General features: G+C 46.8%; 1 non-coding gene across 1 annotated transcript; it reads left to right on the top strand.

Moving 5' to 3' along the window:
- Positions 1 to 5130: 5130 nt before the first annotated feature.
- On the top strand, positions 5131 to 5329 carry LOC144504186 (U2 spliceosomal RNA). Its single transcript, XR_013499598.1, has one exon. It is a non-coding gene; the product is annotated as a U2 spliceosomal RNA (small nuclear RNA).
- Positions 5330 to 5784: the final 455 nt, after the last annotated feature.

Raw genomic sequence — 5784 nt, 5'->3', positions numbered from 1 at the left:
TATGCTCTCCAACTAATACCGCTACTCCCCCACCTCTTTTGGCCCCTCCTCTGTCTCGCCTAAAACACTTTCCTTCGTATGGGATTTGCATTTCAAAATGGATACCTCCTGGGGCAACTGTATGGCTTCCAGTAAGTCTCAGACATCCCCCCCGTTATGGATAGGTGTACCTACTGCTGTGAGGAAACCCCGTTTCCGCCATAACTGTCCAAAGTCATGGCGACTCCGAAGGTGTACCATGAGTCCGTGTAAATATTAGCCATTGTCTCTCTGCTATCTGGCAGGCTTCTGCCTCGGCTCTCAGTTCGGCTTGCTAAGCTGACTTTCCTGAGTGTAGACAGCCTTTTGCCACAATATCATGTATGGTAGCAACTGCCCATCCGGCTTTTCTGACACTATTGTCAACATAGGAGGAGCCATCGTAAAAAGGATGAGATCTGGGTTGGGCAGAGGGTCCTCCGCTGCCAGAGCAGCTTCGTCTGTTTCTTTTAGAAGTTTCACACAATCATGGCCTTCTTCATACTCTCCCTCCTCGGGACGCAGGAGCATAGTTGCAGGGTTAACTGGACTAGTCCAGACAAAATGGAGATTGTGGGCCTCCAGAAACGCTGTCTAGCGGGTCCATCGGGCTGTCGTGACCTGCGATACTCTCTGTTCATTGACAACAAAGCATGGACTGTGTGAGGGCACTTGACAGCTAGCCTCTGATCCAGAACAACAAGTGCAGTGGCCATTACGGCTCGACAGGTGGCATCCATGGCCCTTCGGCAACTTCCCCATCCAAGGGCTACTGTATCCACTTTCGCTGAATAGTAGCCAATAGGTGTTTGCTGGTCCCCATGTTCCTGTTTCAGTACAGCTGTCATAAATCCGTCCTTTTCATGGACAAACAAGGTGAAAGGCTTTCCATTTTGGGGATTCCTAATGCTGGTGCAGTGCACAAAGCATCTTTGAGGTTCCTGATGGCCTCTCTCTGCTCTTCTGTGAGGGTAATAGCTTCCTTTGAGTCCCGTTTGCCCTTCAAAAGGTCAGTCAGCGGCTGGGTAAGCTGTGTGTAAGAGTTCACCCAACTTCTGTTCAAGTTGCACAGACCCAAAAAGGATCTCAATTCTTGGACCGTAGTGGGCTGTTTAGTGGTCCAAATGGCTGTGGCCCTGTCCGGGGTATGTTCTCTTTTTCTCTCTGAAATCTTCTGTCTCAAGTACACAACCTTTCTTTGGACTATCTGTGCTTTGTTGATGCTAGCCTTGTGTCCTTTCAGGTGAAGGTGATCCAGCAGGGTGCATAAGTCCTGCGTGTGCTGTTCTTCCATGTCGGAGGCTAACAGGATATCATCTACGTATTGAATAACCTTGGAGGCCAATGTAGGTAGTTCTCGTAAATGACTTTGTAAGGCCATGTGAAATAACGTAGGGCTATTGTGAAACCCCTGTGCTAGCCGGGTCCAGGTATACTGTTACTGCTGGATTGTAAAGGCAAACCATATTTGGACCTCAGGTGCAAGTGGCACCGACCAAAATCCGTTAGCCATGTCGATGACTGAGAAGTACTTATGTTCTGGGTTTAAGCTGTTAAAGATGGAGGAGGGGTCTGCGACTAGAGGAGCCTTTTGATCAATACACTGATTGGCCTTTCTGTAGTTGACCGGTCAAATGCCAGGTTCCATTTGATTTCTTTACTGGCCACATGGGGCTGTTAGACGTGCTATGTGTTTTGATTAACATGCCTTGTTTCTCCAGTTGTTCAGTAACTGGTAGGATGCCAGTGATAGATGTCGGGCTGATAGGTATTGTCTGGTACAGGGTGGTGGTTTTCCGGTAAATGAGGCTGGCTCCATCTGGAGTAGGCCGCAATCATTCTTATATCGGGCCAATATTGGGTTACCTCAGCTGTCGTTAGAAACTTGTCCAACTCCCCTTTCAACATTAGGTGCGAGTCTGCCCAGGTCACAATCTCTTATCATCTGCTTGTAAAACAGATTATTTCTCATTGGAATGGGAATTCTCATTTCTTATTCTGACATTTAAAATTCGGGTTTTTCAAAGGATTGATAAACCACGTCACTTTACCCTCTTTAAAATCCAAAGAAGAGTTTAGCTGAATCAGAATGTCCATTCCAAGTAAGGCCTGTTGTACCAGTCCTACCCAAATTCGAGTTATCACTTCATGAAGATCGAGGTGAATTCTAGTGGGTTTAGTCCACTGGAGTTTCACTTTACCTCCGCTTGCCCCTGTTGCTGTTAATCACCCGCGCCCATGGAGAAATGTCTTTTGTATTTCAGTGGTTAAACAGGTTAATTCTGCTTCGGTGTCCAAGAGACAGTCTATTTCTTGATCGCTATCGCCCACCCTCATTGTTACATATATCCCTTCCCCCACAGTTCCACCAGCGCAAGAAGGGGGTCTGTGAGGGCGAGGGCGGGCTCTTCTAGTTTTTTGCTGTGGCGAGCTGCGGTGTGCTGCCTTAACTTCTTCAAGCGTTCTTCCTCTTCGGACCGATGCTGAGACGGATGGTGTCCCTGGTGTCCATCAGCTCGCGGCATGCTTTTACTCAGTGACCTTTTTTGCAGTAGTAGCATTTCCCGGAAACCTCCCTCTGTGGGGCCCTTCTGGATCCTCGGGTCTCTTTCCTGCTTGCAGGGTACGGACATTAGCTCCCATGTCCCGATCTATTGGTTACACTGCTCCACCAACACTCCGAATGTTGTTCCGCTTTTGTCCCATTCTGGCAAGTGTAACTTTACCATCTTCGCCAACTCTGTCTTTAGGCTGGCGACAAATGCAGCTTTCATAGGAGCAGAAGTACTGGCATCCATTTCTTTGGGTCCACCATTGTCTATTCAATCCACATAGCTCTAATCCGTTTGTCATATTCCCAGACCTCTTCAGTACCTTTCTGTTGACAGGTCGCTATTTTTTGCCAATCCGTTTTGGAGGGGCCGAATATCTGTAGCCACTGCTTGATGGCATCCCATCCTGCATCTAGTTGTTGTTCGTCTTCACCCAGAACCGTTTTCACCTCTCGTTGTAGTCGCTTTGCTGCTCAACTGGGCACCATTACAGTTATAATCTGAACTCTGTCCCACGGGTGGAGTTGGTAGATAGCTTTGAGACGGTTTAATTGATCCCAGGTCTTCAGGCCCCCTTTCTTAGGGTGTGGTAATTCTTTAGACCACTTATCAATTTTCTCCGGATCTGCCGGTTTGTGTAACTGGTGGTAAACATACTGGCCCTCTTTAATGGTTTTCCCATCTGCCATGGTTGTCTCAGACTTAATCTTGACTCGGGCTCTCCTTAAGGGTGCGAGTCTTATGTCAAGGGTCCCTTCTGCAGTGTTGCTATCTTTGCTAGAGCTGCTAGAGGACCCTGAGTCTGCTTCTGAAGCAGCCTCGTGCTGCTGCACATCTCGCCATTTCTTTCCCATCTGCTGCATGCTAGGGTAACCTGGTCTGCACCTGATATGTACTCCTTTAGACAGGGCTAGTTCTTTAAAAGATGGGTTCTTTAAATCTTGGTTCTCAGCTTTAAGCGTTTTGTTTTCAGTCTTAAATCCCTTAAATTCCGCTTGTAACTTCTCTAACTCCTTTTTATTTTCCAACTGTTCTTATATCACTTTTAGTTGGTTCTTTACATTAGTCAGGTCCTGGTCATGTTGGGAATTCTTCATCATTTCATCCCGTTGTCGGATCTGGGCCATGATGGCCAGGGCCCATCTTAGACGTTCCTCATCTTGCATGAGAGTCGTTTCCCCCAACCCTCTTTATCCCATCCAAGGACCATTGTCCTTTGGAGGTGCCATATTTCTGTTCAATCTCAGTACGGAGTTTTGGCAAATAAAATTGATGTTCTATATACTCTCTTAATTGCTGCAGAATCTCAGCCTCTGACACAATAGGTGGGGCCTGCCCTCCTTTAACTGTGGTCCGTAACTGATTCTGTAGAGTTTTAGTCTGACTTTTCGCGGCACGGTAGCACAGTGGTTAGCACTGCTGCTTCAGAGCTCCAGGGACCTGGGTTCGATTCCCGGCTCGGGTCACTGTCTGTGCGGAGTTTGCACATTCTCCCTGTGTTGCGTGGGTTTCCTCCGGGTGCTCCGGTTTCCTCCCACAGTCCAAAGATGTGCAGGTTAAGTTGATTGACCAAGCTAAATTGCCCCTTAGTGTCCCAGGATGTGTAGGTTAGAGGGATTAGGGGGTAAATATGTAGGGATGCAGGGATAGGGGCTGGGTGGGATTGTTGTCGGTGCAGACTCGATGGGCCGAATGGCCTCTTTCTGCACTGTAGGGTTTCTATGGTTTCTGTCATGGCTATAAAAGGTTAACAGGTCTCGAGCTGTAGGCTTTCTAGCCGGGTCTGAGTCACTTATCACTGACACTGCCGAAACGTGATCTCTATATGGGGCCTCGAGCCAAGGGTAACCAGTGTGCCGAATTTAACAGCGTAAAGGGGAGGACACCATAGACAACTGACCGAGGACTTTTAAACAAGAGGAGTCCTTACCCCTGGGTTGCGATGTAAGTTCAATGTCCTGGATTCAGTCCAAAGGCCTTTAGCTGTTCTTGTTCGGGTACCAGAACTGAAGGGTCTGCTTTCTTCCTCAGAATAAACTTGAACACAACTGGTCCGAAGTAAATACTCCTTTATTTAAGCGTCTTTTATAGGCATTTTACAGAAAGCCAAGTAAGGATTACTTAAGAGAGAGAAGGAGAGGCACGGTAGCACAGTGATTAGCACTGCTGCTTCACAGCTCCAGGGACCTGGGTTCGATTCCCGGCTCGGGTCACTGTCTGTGTGGAGTTTGCACATTCTCCTCGTGTCTGCGTGGGTTTCCTCCGGGTGCTCCGGTTTCCTCCCACAGTCCAAAGATGTGCGGGTTAGGTTGATTGGCTGTGCTAAAATTGCCCCTTAGTGTCTTGAGATGCGTAGGTTAGATGGATTAGCGGGTAAATATGTAGGGATATGAGGGTAGGGCCTGGGTGGGATTGTGGTCGGTGTAGACTCGATGGGCCGAATGGCCTCTTTCTACACTGTAGGGTTTCTATGATTTCTATGAGAGAGAGAGAGCAGCCAAAGCCAGCACTGAGATCGAACAACTCAGAACAGAGTCTGGATCGAACTAACTGAACATCGATTGCTTCTCAGCCTTTTGGCTAAGATCAAGTGTAGTATCGACATGCTGTACTTGGTTGAAGTCATTAGGTTACATTTTAGCTTCATTTGAAGCTATTTTTAAAAGCGGCATCTCGGCCTTTTGGCTAAGATGCAAATAAGATCAAGCCTTGGAGGAGGTGTAATGCCTACTCCAATCAGCTTGGATCATGTAGATCAAGTCCAAGACAGGTGACAGCCCTGTCTTGTCAGCTTGGATCGGGAATGTCTCACTTGTTGAGACTCTGAATTGGACTTGATTTGATTGAATTGGATTTTAAAAAACTGAACATCGATCTGTGTCTACAATATAACTGAATATTTATATTATTACAATGTTGGGCAAAGCAGTCTACAGCTGCATCAATAACTGGCTTCTGTGGCATTGAAAGCTTCTGTTTACCTTATGAGCAAGCTTATTTACCTTACTTTCAGAAAATGCAGCTAAGATTCTCGGCTGAACCCAGAATTCCAAGCTGATGTGGCCAAATTAGCTTAAGTTAGCTTAAAGTGTAGCACAATTACTTACGTTAGGCAGAAATACCTGGTAAACTATACAAATAATAGAATAATGACTCTGTTCACATAGAAGTAATTAGCCCTGCATATATTCACATTGTATGTTAATAAGAATTG

Source organism: Mustelus asterias, chromosome 14 (genome assembly GCF_964213995.1).
Source record: "Mustelus asterias chromosome 14, sMusAst1.hap1.1, whole genome shotgun sequence".
In the NCBI taxonomy this organism is placed as follows: domain Eukaryota; kingdom Metazoa; phylum Chordata; class Chondrichthyes; order Carcharhiniformes; family Triakidae; genus Mustelus; species Mustelus asterias.
The sequence above is the reverse complement of the archived record's forward strand: the minus strand, read 5'-3'. Positions and strand labels throughout refer to the sequence as shown.